Raw genomic sequence first — 16,889 nt, 5'->3', positions numbered from 1 at the left:
TGTTCATTAAACAGAAGAGCAACTTTGCTGATAAGAATAATTTCTGTCACTCGGGTCCAATCGGGTTTGATTGTTATCTGGTCCGTTCGGGTCCAGATCCCCCTTTGTTTAAATGATCAGATCTGTTTGGGTCCGGGTCAGTTCAGGTATGGGTCCAACTTTGTGGACCCGAGAAGACCTCTACCATGCACTCAGAGGAAGGGATGCAAAACTAATGACATTCAGATACGATGTGAATCAAATGATCAATATCACCGTCTTCAAAAATAAACCCTCCTCTCTTATTTGTTGCTCTATCACTTTTATATTAGGGAAATATTATAATTTACATATTTTATGCTTACAGCACGGAAAACACAAGGGAAAATATACCAGGCAATTAAACCAGCGAAGCCACATAAAGCCAAATGAAATTGATCGCAAAAGACTGAGAAAAACAAGCTCATAAAATTGGAATCACTGTTACATTATTCCATACAGAGATAATTCAAGTCTCACAGGCAATATTCATCTTAGAGGAGAGTTTATGACAGTTTAAAAGCTTGGCACTCCGCTGTGCTGCATCTCTGCCACCTCTAGTGTAAAGCCCTGAGGTGAATTAGTCAGCGTTCAGTTGAGGCTGGTACACTCCAGAATGGAACCCCTCTTTTATGGTACAATATTCATGCTCAAAGGCCTGCCATAACAACGGCTATTAGTCTGAACTAATAACAAACCCATCAACATGCTTGTTATGTGACTTATAAGCACTGCTTGAAGCGTAATGGAAAAGGTACCGATACTCACTGTGATTCTACCCCACCAGGGTTGGTTCCTATTTTAGAGCCAGTATTCTATTAAAAAAAATGACGGTAGTCAAGTAGTAAAAAAATATGAAGTGCCAGTTTTATGTACTCTACACGTGAGCACCGGCGCATTTCAACCACTGCTTGTATGTTTCTGTATAATGAAGTGCAAAAACAGGACAACCGTATCAATTAGCAAGTGTAAGGTCAACTAGAACCTTTAAATGGAAAAGGAAACCAAGGGAGGAAATGTGTAACTTACTGACCTGGTTTCAAATATCTCCACAACACTTACACTCCTGTCAGTGACCTTCTCCTCCCTGCAGCCACCCCAGCTGCTGATACACATCAACTGGGTGATGGGAGTCACAAGCACCAACCTAACCGTCTGCGTGACTCAAGACAGTCCCCCAAATCCAGAATGAATTCAAGGCAAGTCGTGGTATTATACAGAGCCATGAACAGATCTGAAATTACTCAAGTAAACAGCAGAATTAGTTTTAAAAACAAATACAACAGCACAACGCCTCTCCCCTTTCTCACCTAAATAACTCTTAGGCAGATGTGTATGTACTGATGTTTGGGTAACTGTCACCAATGTGTGTAACTGTCAGTGGGAACTTAAAAAAATAAAAATATACAGTTGAAGTTGGAAGTTTACATACACCTTAGCCAAATACATTTATACTCAGTTTTTCACAATACCTGTCATTTAATCCTAGTAAAAATTCCCTGCTAAAGGTCAGTTAGGATTACCACTTTATTTTATGAATGTGAAATGTCTGAGTAATAGTAGAGAGAATTATTTATTTCATATTTTATTTCTTTCATCACATTCCCAGTGGGTCAGAAGTGTACGTACACTCAATTAGTATTTGGTAGCATTGCCTATACATTGTTTAACTTGGGTCAAACATTTCGGTAACCTTCCACAAGCTTCCCACAATAAGTTGGGGGAATTTTGGCCCATTCCTCCTGACAGAGCTGGTGTAACTGAGTCAGGTTTGTTGGCCTCCTTCCTCGCACAAGCTTTTAAAGTTCTGCCCACAAATGATCTATAGGACTGAGGTCAGGGCTTTGTGATGGCCACTCCAATAACTTGACTTTGTTGTCCTTAAGCCATTTTGACACAACTTTGGAAGTATGATCGGGGTCTATGTCCATTTGGAAGACTCATTTGCCACCAAGCTTTAACTTCCTGACTGATGTCTTGAGATGTTGCTTCAAAATATCCACGTACTTTTCCTGCCTCATGTTGCCATCTATTTTGTGAAGTGCACCAGTCCCTCCTGCAGAAAAGCACCCCCACAACATGATGCTGCCACCCCTGTGCTTCATGGTTGGGATCGTGTTCTTCTGCTTGCAAGCCTCCCCCTTTTTCCTCTAAACATAACGTTGGTCATTATGGCCAAACAGTACGATCTTTGTCCCCATGTGCAGTTGCAAACCGTAGTCTGGCTTTTTTATGGCGGTTTTTGGAGCAGTGGCTTCTTCCTCGCTGAGCGGCCTTTCAGGTTATGTCAATATAGGACTCATTTTATTGTGGATATAGATAATGTTGTACCTGGTTCCTCCAGCATCTTCACAAGGTCCTTTGCTGTTGTTCTGGGATTGATTTGCACTTTTCACACCAAAGTACCTTCATCTCTAGGAGACAGAACGTGTCTCCTTCTTGAGTGTTATGATGGTTGCGTGGTCCCATGGTGTTTATACTTGCGTACTATTGTTTGTACAGATGAACGTGGTACCTTCAGGCATTTGGAAAGAAAGAACCAGACTTGTGGAGTTCTACAAATGTTTTTGTTGAGGTCTTGGCTGATTTCTTTTGATTTTCCCATGATATCAAGCAAAGAGGCACTGAGTTTGAAGGTAGGCCTTGAAAAACATCCACAGGTACACCTCCAATTGACTCAAATTATATCAATTAGCCTATCAGAAGCTTCTAAAGCCATGACATCATTTTCTGGAATTTTCCAAGCTGTTTAAAGGCACAGTCAACTTCGTGTATGTAAATTTCTGACCCACTGGAATTGTGATACAGTGAATTATAAGTGAAATAATCTGTCTGTAAACAATTGTTGGAAAAATGACTTGTGTCATGCACAAAGTAGATGTCCTCACCGACTTGCCAAAACTATAGTTTGTTAACAAGAAATTTGTGGAGTGGTTGAAAAACGAGTTTTAATGACTCCAATCTAAGTGTATGTAAACTTCCGACATTAACTGTGTACTGTATATATTTGTATAGTTCAGTTCTTGAACTGTTATTGTCTATCAATGTTTTGTATTATGTCATGTTTTATGCTTTGTATGGATCTCAGGAATAGTAATAAAATACTGAGACCAGGTTACCACATCGAGTTAAAGCCTAGGTCTCAGCCAAGGTAACTCATCTTCAGGTATCAGGTTACTTATGTTGAACCACCTCCACTACCCATGCTGACAAGCAGCAGGAGGCTAAGACCAACCACACAAAGAGAGACTATAATATAATATCATTGAATATGTTCACTTAAGAGCCGAGTACAGCAGCCAATTCACAGCCTCAGCAATCTAATAGTTGGACACAACATCTAGAGAAGATTTAATTGGCTGAGCATGCCCAGAAATACACCTATCAGAAGGTCTGTTCTTTAGGGTCACCTTGCATAAGTCAAGTCTTCAAAGTTATTCAAGAGTGAAACATAAAAACATGTCTGAACAGTTTGGGGATCAGGTACCATCTGACTGCAGTGCATAACAGATAAATCTACAGTATTGGACATACTTGCCCTTTTTATTTACATATTTCAAAATACACCCAGAGCAGGGGCATGGCTTGGCTTAAATCAAAGTCTGTCAGTTAGTTATTCGATGCACCACTGTGAATAAATCTTAATCCTCTTAATATATAAGCTTCTACACACAACTACAAAGGACCCACAGATAGGATCCTGTGGAATGAGTGGGGCTATTAAATTCTCTCCCCAGCAGCATCACTTATTCAGCCCCGATGCTAGGCAGAACATGCAGATCCTATCAAGACCCACTTGGTGGGAAAGCTGTTGTTGCTAATTCTAAGCATGGCACAGCAGAGGCTGTAAATAAATCATTAGGCACGTCTGAAACAATAAGGGTCATCTCTCAGGCTGCACCGTGGGACAGGTGGTGGTGTCGAGCTGTGTGCTGGAGACCGCTCTGTCTGTCTGGAGAGATGAGTCAAAGATCCTAACTTGACTGAGAACACATTCTCATTTACAGCAACAACCTGGGGAATAGTTACAGTGGAGTGGGGAAGAACGAGGCAGATTGGGAATTTAGCCAGGACACCTGGGGTTAACACCCCATACACTTAAGATAAGTGCCATGGGATCTTTAGTGACCACAGAGAGTCAGGACACCTGTTTAACGTCCCACCCGAAAGACAGCACCCTACATAGAGCAATGTCCCCAACTATAACATCTTCCGTCAAGATAGAACTGCCAAAGGGGGCGGAGTCGCAGTCTACTGCAGAGATAGCCTGCAAAGTAATGTCATACTTTCCAGGTCCATACCCAAACAGTTTGAACTACTAATTTTGAAAATTACTCTCTCCAGAAACAAGTCTCTCACTGTTGCCGCCTGCTACCGACCCCCCGTCAGCTCCCAGCTGTGCCCTGGAAACCATTTGTGAATTGATCGCCCCCCATCTAGCTTCAGAGTTTGTTCTGTTAGGTGACCTAAACTGGGATATGCTTAACACCCCGGCAGTCCTACAATCTAAGCTAGATGCCCTCAATCTCACGCAAATCATCAAGGAACCCACCAGGTACAATCCTAACTCTGTAAACAAGGGCACCCTCATAGACGTCATCCTGACCAACTGGCCCTCCAAATATACCTCCGCTGTCTTCAACCAGGATCTCAGCGATCACTGCCTCATCGCCTGTATCCGCCACGGAGCCGCAGTCAAACGACCACCCCTCATCACTGTCAAACGCTCCCTAAAACACTTCTGTGAGCAGGCCTTTCTAATCGACCTGGCCCGTGTATCCTGGAAGGACATTGACCTCATCCCGTCAGTTGAGGATGCCTGGTCATTCTTTAAAAGTAACTTCCTCACCATTTTGGATAAGCATGCTCCGTTCAAAAAATGCAGAACCAAGAACAGATACAGCCCTTGGTTCACTCCAGACCTGACTGCCCTCGACCAGCACAAAAACATCCTGTGGCGGACTGCAATAGCATCGAATAGCCCCGTGATATGCAACTGTTCAGGGAAGTCAGGAACCAATACACGCAGTCAGTCAGGAAAGCTAAGGCCAGCTTCTTCAGGCAGAAGTTTGCATCCTGTAGCTCCAACTCCAAAAGTTCTGGGACACTGTGAAGTCCATGGAGAACAAGAGCACCTCCTCCCAGCTGCCCACTGCACTGAGGCTAGGAAACACGGTCTCCACCGATAAATCCATGATTATCGAAAACTTCAATAAGCACTTCTCAACGGCTGGCCATGCCTTCCGCCTGGCTACTCCAACCTCGGCCAACAGCTCCGCCCCCCGTAGTTCCTCACCCAAGCCTCTCCAGGTTCTCCTTTACCCAAATCCAGATAGCAGATGTTCTGAAAGAGCTGCAAAACCTGGACCCGTACAAATCAGCTGGGCTTGACAATCTGGACCCGCTATTTCTGAAACTATCTGCCGCCATTGTCGCAACCCCTATTACCAGCCTGTTCAACCTCTCTTTCATATCGTCTGAGATCCCCAAGGATTGAAAGCTGCCGCAGTCATCCCCCTCTTCAAAGGGGAGACACCCTGGACCCAAACTGCTATAGACCTATATCCATCCTGCCCTGCCTATCTAAGGTCTTGAAAGCCAAGTCAACAAACAGGTCACTGACCATCTCGAATCCCACCGTACCTTCTCCGCTGTGCAATCTGGTTTCCGAGCCGGTCACGGGTGCACCTCAGCCACACTCAAGGTACTAAATGATATCATAACCGCCATCGATAAAAGACAGTACTGTGCAGCCGTCTTCATCGACCTCGCCAAGGCTTTCGACTCTGTCAATCACCAAATTCTTATCGGCAGACTCAACAGCCTCGGTTTTCGGATGACTGCCTTGCCTGGTTCACCAATTACTTTGCAGACAGAGTTCAGTGTGTCAAATCAGAGGGCATGCTGTCCGGTCCTCTGGCAGTCTCTATGGGGGTGCCACAGGGTTCAATTCTCGGGCCGACTCTTTTCTCTGTATATATCAATGATGTTGCTCTTGCTGCGGGCGATTCCCTGATCCACCTCTACGCAGACGACACCATTCTATATACTTTCGGCCCGTCATTGGACACTGTGCTATCAAACCTCCAAACGAGCTTCAATGCCATACAGCACTCCTTCCGTGGCCTCCAACTGCTCTTAAACGCGAGTAAAACCAAATGCATGCTTTTCAACCGATCGCTGCCTGCACCCGCATGCCCGACTAGCATCACCACCCTGGATGGTTCCAACCTTGAATATGTGGACATCTATAAGTACCTAGGTGTCTGGCTAGACTGCAAACTCTCCTTCCAGACTCACATCAAACATCTCCAATCAAAAATCAAATCCAGAGTCGGCTTTCTATTCCGCAACAAAGCCTCCTTCACTCACGCTGCCAAGCTTACCCTAGTAAAACTGACTATCCTACCGATCCTCGACTTCGGCGATGTCATCTACAAAATGGCTTCCAACACTCTACTCAGCAAACTGGATGCAGTCTATCACAGTGCCATCCGTTTTGTCACTAAAGCACCTTATACCACCCACCACTGCGACTTGTATGCTCTAGTCGGCTGGCCCTCACTACATATTCGTCGCCAGACCCACTGGCTCCAGGTCATCTACAAGTCCATGCTAGGTAAAGCTCCGCCTTATCTCAGTTCACTGGTCACGATGGCAACACCCATCCGTAGCACGCGCTCCAGCAGGTGTATCTCACTGATCATCCCTAAAGCCAACACCTCATTTGGCCGCCTTTCGTTCCAGTACTCTGCTGCCTGTGACTGGAACGAATTGCAAAAATCGCTGAAGTTGGAGACTTTTATCTCCCTCTCCAACTTCAAACATCAGCTATCCGAGCAGCTAACCGATCGCTGCAGCTGTACATAGTCTATAGGTAAATAGCTCACCCTTTTTCACCTACCTCATTCCCATACTGTTTTTATACTGTTTTTATTTATTTACTTTTCTGCTCTTTTGCACACCAATATCTCTACCTGTACATGCCCATCTGATCATTTATCACTCCAGTGTTAATCTGCAAAATTGTATTATTCGCCTACCTCCTCATGCCTTTTGCACACATTGTATATAGACTGCCCATTTTTTTCTACTGTGTTATTGACTTGCTAATTGTTTACTCCATGTGTAACTCTGTGTTGTCTGTTCACACTGCTATGCTTTATCTTGGCCAGGTCGCAGTTGCAAATGAGAACTTGTTCTCAACTAGCCTACCTGGTTAAATAAAGGTGAAATAAAAAAAAAAAAAAAAATGTCCCCAATCACTGCCCTGGGAAAATGGGATATTCTTTTTTTTGTTAGAAAAGAGTGCCTCATACTGACCCTCCAAAACCACTTCCAGCAGAATCTGGTCTCCCATCCAAGGACTGACCAGGACCAACCCTGCTTAGCTTCAGAAGCAAGCCAGCAGTGGGATGCAGGGTGGTATGCTTCTGGCTTAAGAGAACCTATAAACCCTTTATCAACCCACCTAACCCTCTGGTATCAGATGCCTGTGACATATTGTATCTGCTTTTCTCCTTCCACCAGGGTTGAGCTGCTCTGTGAAGACCTGTTTCCAAACACAGAGCTGGATCCCTGCCGGGATGAGGCCAACACTTATGCTGCTGCCCACTGATCTTTGTTCTAATGTGTCCAAAAATGCACTGAGCCAAAAGAGAAGGCGTCATGGACATCCTATTTATTAATAGTAGAGCTCACCTTGACAGTACACCTCTCCACTCCACCTCTCTCTTCTGTCTGCCCTGAATGGCATTACCACAAGTGAACATTTATGTGGCACATATCATACTTTAATTTGATCTTACTTTCAAATAACAGGGCTCTGGTGAAGGCTGTGTGTCGCAGTGTAGGCCTATGTAGAGTATTGTCTCAGCGTAATGCACCACTGGCTTGACAAGAGGAAGCCCAGACCACTGCAGGGAACTGTAGCATATTACTCCAAGGGAAAACAACAGCATGCTAGAGAAATGAACAGCTAAGTTTTTCATCATTACTAGTGCACTGTGCAATTACCCAACATGCACTGCTCAACTTAATGAAGAGACAAGCACTGTACGCCATAATAACTACATTTCTATAATTACAACAGGATGATGACAGATGGTTATATGTGAAGACATTACCCAGCTAACACATAACGTTCTGAGAACCATATGTTTCTGAGGTGGGAATTTCAGTACTTCAGCATAACGTTTCCTACAGATTTCCCCATGGTTCTATTTAAAGTAATGTTCTCAAATTGTTCAGAAAATGTTATACAACGTACTTCTGTGGGAATTTCAGTACTTTTTTGCAGATTTCCTCATGGTTCTGTTTAAAGTCATGTTCTCAGAACATTTAGAAAACTTTCCATAAACACCACAAAAAAACATAAGTTATGTTTGCAGAACATTCTCAGAATGTTATTTAAACACATATACTGTACATTCCATACTCAGCATCAACAAAACTCTCTCTATCCTCTATCTTGTTAAGTGTGTTCAGGTGTGTTGGCCGTGCCCACTAATTGGCCACACCTGATCTTAATGACTGCTTGTTTCTTTTGAAATGGGGTCTTTTTGAATAGACAAAAATTAACAACTTTGTATGAGTTAAAAAAAACATGGCATGCTAGCTCCATCCTAAGTTCTAATATCACTGATGCCGTGTCACAATAAAAACACATTGTGTTTGCATGATTAATGCCCAAGCAAATGCATTTCTATATGTGCTTAGAGTTCAAAACACTTAACCCAAACTAAGCTAGCAGTGCTATTAAAAGTCTTATCAAAACATGTTCCCAGGATGTTATTTAACTGTTTGGTCCACCAGCCACTCTGGCAGGTAGATGAAAATATACAATGAATTCGGAAAGTATTCAGGCACATTTTGTTACGTTACAGCCTTATTCTAAAATGGATCAAATAAAACATTTCCTCATCAATCTACATACAATACCCCATAATGACAAAGAGAAAACAGGTTTTTAGAAATGTTAGCAAATTTATCAAATAAAAAAAAAACTGAAAAACCTTAGTTACATAAGTATTCAGGACCTTCGCTATGAGACTCAGAATTGAGCTCAGGTGCATCTTGTTTTCATTGAGATGTCCTTGAGATGTTTCTAAAACTTGGTTGAAGTTCACCTGTGGTAAATCCAATTGATTGGACATGATTTGGAAAGGCACACATCTGTCTATATAAGGTCCCACAGTTGACAGTGCATGTCACAGCAAAAACCAAGTCATGAGATCAAGGGAATTGTTTGTAGAGCCCCGAGAAAGGATTGTGTCGAGGGACAGATTTAGAGAAGGGTACGAAAAAAAGTCCACAGCATTGAAGGTCCCCAACAACACAGTGGCCTTCATCATTCTTAAATGGAAGAAGTTTGAAACCACCAAGACTCTTCTTAGTGCTGGACACACGGCCAAACTGAGCAACCGGGGGAGAAGGACCTTGGTCAGGGAGGTGACGAAGAACCCGATGGCCACTCTGACCAAGAACCCAATGGTCACTCTGACAGAGCTCCAGAGTTCCTCTGTTGAGATGGGAGAATCACTGCAGCCCTCCACCAATCAGACCTTTATGGTAGAGTGGCCAGACGGAAGCCACTCCTTAGTAAAAGGCACATAACAGCCAGCTTGGAATTTGCCAAAAGGCAACTAAAGGACTCTCAGACCATAAAGAACACGATTCTCTGATTGAACTCTTTGCCCTGAATGCCAAGGGTCATGTCTGGAGGACACCAGACACCGCTCATCACCTGGCCAATACCATCCCTACGGTGAAGCATGGTGGTGGCAGCATCATGCTGTTGGGATGTTATCAGCGGCAGCGACTGGGAGACAAATCAGGATCGAGGGAAAGATGAACAGAGTAAAGTATGAAAACCTGCTCCAGAGCGCTCAGGACCTCAGACTGGGGCGAAGGTTTACCTTCTAACAGGACAGCGACCTTAATCACACAGCCAAGACAATGCAGGAGTGACTTGGGGACAAGTCTCTGAATGTCCTTGAGTGGCCCAGCCAGAGCCCAGATTTGAACCCGATCGAACATCTCTGAAAATACCTAAAATAGTTGTGCAGCGACGCTCCCCATCCAACCTGACATAGCTTGAGAGGATATGCAGAGAAGAATGGGAGAAACTCCACTAATACAGGTGTGCCAAGCTTGTAGCGTCATATCCAGGACGACTCGAGGCTGTAATCATTGCCAAAGGTGATGTTTTCGCTTTGTCATTATGGGGTATTGTGTGTAGATAGATTTGTTATTTTTTTTATTTAATCCATTTTAGAAGAACGTTGTAACGTAACAAAATGTGCTCAAAGTGAAAGGGTCTGAATACTTTCCGAAGGCAGTGTGAATTGCCAAGAAACACGAGGACAAAGTCTCACTTTGTAGACTTTCGACCAACTTTCTTTCCTGTGCGCAGTGCCTCCAAAAATGAATATATTATTAGCACCACTCTGTGCACACAACTCCCTTGCTAGACAGTCTTCCTACGTAAGGTGGGATATAGGATTCATATTTCTTTGTGCGATTAGTAGTTTAAAAAACAAAACAGCAGAAATACTTTTCTAACCCTAACCGCACGTGCTCATACTTGACTTGTGACTATTTTTATTAGTGAATGTAACGCTTGCTAGAGCCCTGCAAATTGACCACCCCAATGTGGCTGTTTAAAATAGACATTCTTAACAGCATTTGGTGGGTGGCGGTTGTTCATTTTATGCTCTAACCCATCACGCTGATGATGGATGTCTAAATGAGGCCAGACTCACGGCCTGCCCGCTCATTACAGTTCGTGTATACTAGCTCACGGTAAATTACAGGATTAGGCGGCAGATTGTTGAGGGAGGCTGTCACACCCTGACCATAGTTTGCTTTGTATGTTTTTATGTTTTGGTTGGTCAGGGTGTGATCTGAGTGGGCACTCTATGTTACATGTCTAGTTTGTCTAGTTCTATGTTTGGCCTGATATGGTTCTCAATCAGAGGTGTTAGTCATTGTCTCTGATTGGGAACCATATTTAGGTAGCCTGCGTTTCACTGTGTGTTGGTGGGTGATTGTTCCTGTCTCTGTGTTTTGCACCAGATAGGACTCTTTTAGGTTTTCGCACGTTTGTTGTTTTGTTAGTTTATTCGTGTACCGTTTCGTTATTAAAGTACAATGAATTTTGGTCCGCCTCTACTTCACCTAAGGAAAACCCTTACAGAATCACCCACCACAACAGGACCAAGCGGCGTGGTAACGGGCAACAGCAACAGCGGCGCAAAGAGGAATGGACATTGGACGATGTATTGGACGGCAAGGGTTGCTACACCTGGGAAGAGATCCTGGCGGGAAAGGATCGCCTTCCATGGGAACAGGTGGAGGCTGTTGGCCGAGGTTGGAGTAGCCAGGAGTTGAGAAATGCTTGTTGAAGTTTTCGATAATCATGGATTTATCGGTGGTGACCGTGTTACCTAGCCTCAGTGCAGTGTGCAGCTGGGAGGAGGTGCTCTTGTTCTCCATGGACTTCACAGTGTCACAGAACTTTTTGGAGTTAGAGCTACAGGATGCAAATTTCTGCCTGAAGAAGCTGGCCTTTGCTTTCCTGACTGACTGTGTGTATTGGTTCCTGACTTCCCTGAACAGTTGCAATTCACGGGGACTATTCGATGCTATTGCAGTCCGCCACAGGATATTTTTGTGCTGGTCGAGGGCAGTCAGGTCTGGAGTGAACCAAGGGCTATATCTTTTCTTAGTTCTGCATTTTTTTAACAGAGCATGCTTATCTAAAATGGTGAGGAAGTTACTTTTAAAGAATGACCAGGCATCCTCAACTGACGGGATGAGGTCAATGTCCTTCCAGGATACCCGGGCCAGGTCGATTCGAAAGGCCTGCTCACAGAAGTGTTTTAGGGAGCGTTTGACAGTGATGAGGGGTGGTCGTTTGACTGCGGATTCGTAGCGGATACAGGCAATGAGGCAGTGATCGCTGAGATCCTGGTTGAAGACAGCGGAGGTGTATTTGGAGGGCCAGTTGGTCAGGATGACATCTACGAGGGTGCCCTTGTTTACAGATTTAGGGTTGTACCTGGTGGGTTCCTTGATGATTTGTGTGAGATTGAGGGCATCTAGCTTAGATTGTAGGACTGCCGGGGTGTTAAGCATATCCCAGTTTAGGTCACCTAACAGAACAAACTCTGAAGCTAGATGGGGGGCAATCAATTCACAAATGGTGTCCAGGGCACAGCTGGGAGCTGAGGGGGGTCGGTATAGCAGGCGGAAACAGTGAGAGACTTATTTCTGGAGAGAGTCATTTTTAAAATTAGTAGTTCGAACTGTTTGGGTATGGACCTGGAAAGTATGACATTACTTTGCAGGCTATCTCTGCAGTAGACCGCAACTCCTCCCCCTTTGGCAGTTCTATCTTGACGGAAAATGGTATAGTTGGGTATGGAAATCTCCAAATTTTTGGTGGCCTTCCTGAGCCAGGATTCAGACACGGCAAGGACATCAAGGTTAGCAGAGTGTGCTAAAGCAGTGAGTAAAACTAACTTAGGGAGGAGGCTTCTGATGTTGACATGCATGAAACCAAGGCTTTTTCGATCACAGAAGTCAACAAATGAGGGTGCCTGGGGACATGCAGGGCCTGGGTTTACCTCCACATCACCCGCGGAACAGAGGAGGAGTAGTATGAGGGTGCGGCTAAAGGCTATCAAAACTGGTCGCCTAGAGCGTTGGGGACAAAGAATAAAAGGAGCAGATTTCTGGGCATGGTAGAATATATTCAGGACATAATGCACAGACAGGGGTACGGTGGGGTGCTGGTACAGTGTAGGTAAGCCCAGGCACATATCAGTTTGCAAATAATGTAAAACAAAATCATCTTAGAGTTATGGTCTCTTTTTTTGCTTTATTGAGTAAGGCAGCTCCAAAATGCAGGTGTTTCAGCCTAGCTCAGTGCTTTCTGTGGTGGTGGGGCAGCCAGTGAAAAATATGGATTGGTAAAGATCTCTAGTTGCGCTGTGATTGGCTCAGTGTTCTGTCACTCATGGTCTATGGGTAGAGCTCAAAGTCAAGCCCCTTGGATGCTGGCATAGAGTTACATTAGTGCCCATCCAAGAAGGCTCAAATTCATTGGCCACAGATAAAATTGTCAAATTACGTTATATCTACAGTAGCTTTGATTGGACTGATCCAAAATCTTAGCTAGCAAGCTAGCATTCATCATCATGAATCAAGACAATTTACTGGCAAATCCTTTTCAATCCTTGTCATATGAAGAGACATTCCTAAGAGAAATAATAGATAAAACGTATCGGTGCTCATCGGCCATTGGACACAAATATTACACAACAAGTTGGAAATCGCAAATTCAACAATGAGTGGTTTGGAAGGATTCGGTGGTTAACTGTAAGCATTGAAAAGCAATCACTAGTCTACTATTCAGTTGGGTGGATGTGTGGTCCAAGTCTGGGTTTAAGGGTCTCCTTTCCATGCTTAAGCATAAGCATAAACATTCAACATTGGCTGTCAATCCAGCATGACTTCTGTCGCATTCAAAACAACTGGAAACTCGGACGCCAGTGAGTTCGAGACAACTGGAAAAAAACTAGCTCCCGACTGGGAAAATAATCACTGACATCATGATTCAACCTTGTTTTTTCCGTGTCACCTTCCTGTTCAAGTGAGCACAACACAACAAGGTGAGTCCAAAAATTTATTGTATGCTTCTGCATACATTTTGTAATATGCCAGGGAGTTATGTATACTGTACTGTAGCTAAGAAAGTAATACTAAGTGTATGTTGTGTAGTAAGCTGTTAGTAGCCCATGTGCCTCACCATAACAATTTGGTCCCTTTCCCCCTCCTAATTTGGTCTACTATTCTGACTTGGTGGTGCACATGTAGCCTATTGCCTGTTTTAGAGAAATGTAATCGAGAAATGTAATCATTGAATATTGTAAGAGATTTCATTCTTTGCTTACAGTATATGCCCCCTTTATTTATCCTACGGTTCTGACTTGGTGTACAGTGAGAATACTGTAAGAACGAGCATGTTCAGTAGAAACTACATTTGTTTAAGCAAGTCAGCCATATCATCTATGCTTTTTTTAAAGGCAGTAAATGAGGCTGAATTAAGTGTTTCGCTGCCAGACAAGTCTACGATGATAGCCAGGTGTAGAAGTGGTAAGGATTCACTCCATGGTGCTGAAAATAAAGCTCTGCTGTTGGGACAGCTTTATGTAGTCCCTACCAGTTTGCGGGCACTGCTTGTCACCATTATAGTGCAATTAATGTATTGTTTAGTGTTTTGTTGTGTTGTGGCTTTGCTGGCATGCATCCCCCAATTTTTTAAAAATGTTTGCCCCACCAAGATTTACATATCCTAAAAACAGGACAGGTCAAAGTAAAATTGACAATATGGAATGGACAATCACAACTGTTGTTCTGGAGTTTCACCCCATTGTCACGATCAGTGGTTTCAAGTTTGTATTTGTAAGTTTGCATTTCACGTGCGCCATGTAAACATATTGCAAATAAGCTAATAAACTCCTAATAAATTTGGGTAGCTGATTTCCTTAGCTTAAACATCCAAATTGATTAGTCACAAGAATCAGAAATAACAAAGCCAATGCAATGACCTGTTTTACAAACTGCGGGCCTACCACGTGGATGGGTATTCATGAAATTACATTGCGGGCTGACATGGTAGGCTACACGCCAGTAAGCATGAGCCAACGTCTTTTGGAGCGCTGTCCGGATTGGACGTCTTTTTATGGAGTTTTACAAACAGTAGGTTTACCACATATTGGATGGGCATTCATAAAATTACATTTCAGGCAACACTATGTTCGGTTCAGATTTTATCCGGTCTGGACCAGCCTTGATTTGGCCTTAAGATGACCATAAATGACTTATTTTCAACTTTCATTCAGAACCAAAAATGAGCCTGATTTCAACTTCTGGAAAATAGTATTTTCAACATCCGGAAAATACGTATTTTCAGCTTTCATTCAGAACCGAAAATGAACATGATTTCAACATCTGGAAAATACGTCTTGTAGATAGATGTCTTTTCAACATAATTTTGCTTACTACTCTTGTTTTGAAGGTTTGTCATTTTCTGGTCTTGCCTAGGGCGGAAGAATGGCAAGGAATGGCCCATACTGACACCTTCTTCGTTTGGGAGGTAAAGTTATTCAGATCAATCTAGCCAAGCCTTTCATGTCTGAGGCAGGCTGAGTTTCTGACACACTGAGATAGTGGTAATCATTAGCTAGGAGGTGTTCGTTTTAGAAAGAGGATTGTGTAGTTACTTATGAATTAGATTAATAGAGACTTTTCTTTCTACTTTCAGTTAATCTGCTCTTAGGTTCTCCGGCTGTCCCCATAATTGCTATTTCTGAAAAGAGGGAACAGATCAAATTTAAATAAAGATAGGGGAGTGTTTTGCAAGCCTAGCTACTAGCCTTGCAAATGATTCCTAAAACACAGTTATGTCACAACAAACTAATTTGTTCTGAGGTGTCAGCCCAGGTGATGCCTGCCAAACTTGTATTACTTCTAAAATATGGAAAATCAGGAGACAAACCCTGGTTTCAGAACTCCATCAAACTATGCTAATCAGTCAAACCTCTGGAGTGAACCTACCATGACAGGGATTTATTGACCCTGGTGTATGGGAGACAGCAGCTGCTGCAGTAAATGGCCATGTACCACGTCTGAGAATGGTTATGGTTCTCCTATTCTGAGGAAGGGAAAAACATCCTACCGTACACAAACAACTACAGATGCCGTTGCAAATGAGCGCAATAAATTCTCTTTTGAAATGTAATTGGCGTAAACGACATCTGTCAGAAGCTGACAACTTTCGGATGAGGAGAGAACGGAATCCCTGGTTCTCTCTCTTCCTGCACATTAATTGCTATGTTATCTTCAGGGACAGTACTGCCAAAGTGAAACTAAACCCATTATTGGTATTCTATTACAGATGGCTGGCTCACTAGGGTTGAAGATGAGTGCTGGACATGAGTAAGAGCAAGTACAAAGCATCATAAAATGCATTGGACACAACATGCCTCTAGTGTCTCAATTCAGGGAAGTGAACAAGATCTAGACACATCATACAGAATGCATATAGAAATACTGTAGTTTATATTTATTGTCCAGGCTTGTGGTGTAACATTGGTATTCATGAGTGGCATTTTATAGAGCCCTTTGTTTATTGTTTTTCAAGCTCAATTTCGCTAATATGCATAAGCCTACCCACAGACCCAAGTCAAGATATCATGAGCTGAATGTTTGTCTAAATGAGCACGGCTCAAATGTGAGTGGGGAAATGTACATCATGGCCAAATGATTTCCTGTGCAATAACACATCACAGCTCGAAGGTTGTTGACAAATGTATGCTATCAAGATATTATGCAAATATTAATCTTCCTGGAAATGTCAACATTATGACAATCACTCTGGAAATGCCAAGCAAACACAGTTTCTTCTCTGAGTGACGTGACAACTTAATCTGCAGAATATTGCTTTCCTGCAATGGAAATCATGCAAAAATCACTATTTGTCAAACTTCCAGATGTTAATATGCCAGCCTTGACTTTAGGTTCTCACTAGTAGTTAGTCTATAATTTCAAATAAAATATTGAAGAGCAATTGCCCCTAAAATTGCCCCAAAGTGTGTTTGCTTGACAACTTCTCATTTCGATATTAGTCAGAAACTTTGATTCTACTTTCAAAATGGACTACAACGTGTAGATATGATAATCTTGATCATAAAGTCAGTGTTACGGATACAGTTATCCTGTGTGTGTATATCCTGTGTGTGTGTTTCTTTTCTCTCCTTCTCCCCTCACAGGTGAAAACCATCACTCCCCAATCAGTCAACAAT

General features: G+C 43.1%; 1 protein-coding gene across 2 annotated transcripts in view; it reads right to left on the bottom strand.

The window, feature by feature from the left end:
- The window catches only part of b3galt1b (UDP-Gal:betaGlcNAc beta 1,3-galactosyltransferase, polypeptide 1b), a 142,904-nt gene that overhangs the window by 13,960 nt on the left and 112,055 nt on the right, over positions 1 to 16,889 (bottom strand). The window contains exon 1 of one of the 2 annotated variants that reach the window (XM_035774205.2): positions 787 to 921. The exons of the other annotated variant lie outside the window; for it this stretch is intronic. The gene's annotated coding sequence lies outside the window, so the exon portion shown is untranslated. Of the gene's footprint in view, positions 1 to 786; positions 922 to 16,889 lie in introns of those variants that run through there. 2 annotated transcript variants of the gene reach the window in all.

Source organism: Oncorhynchus keta, chromosome 7, assembly GCF_023373465.1.
Source record: "Oncorhynchus keta strain PuntledgeMale-10-30-2019 chromosome 7, Oket_V2, whole genome shotgun sequence".
Lineage (NCBI taxonomy): Eukaryota > Metazoa > Chordata > Actinopteri > Salmoniformes > Salmonidae > Oncorhynchus > Oncorhynchus keta.
This window is presented reverse-complemented; position numbering and strand designations above follow the sequence as displayed.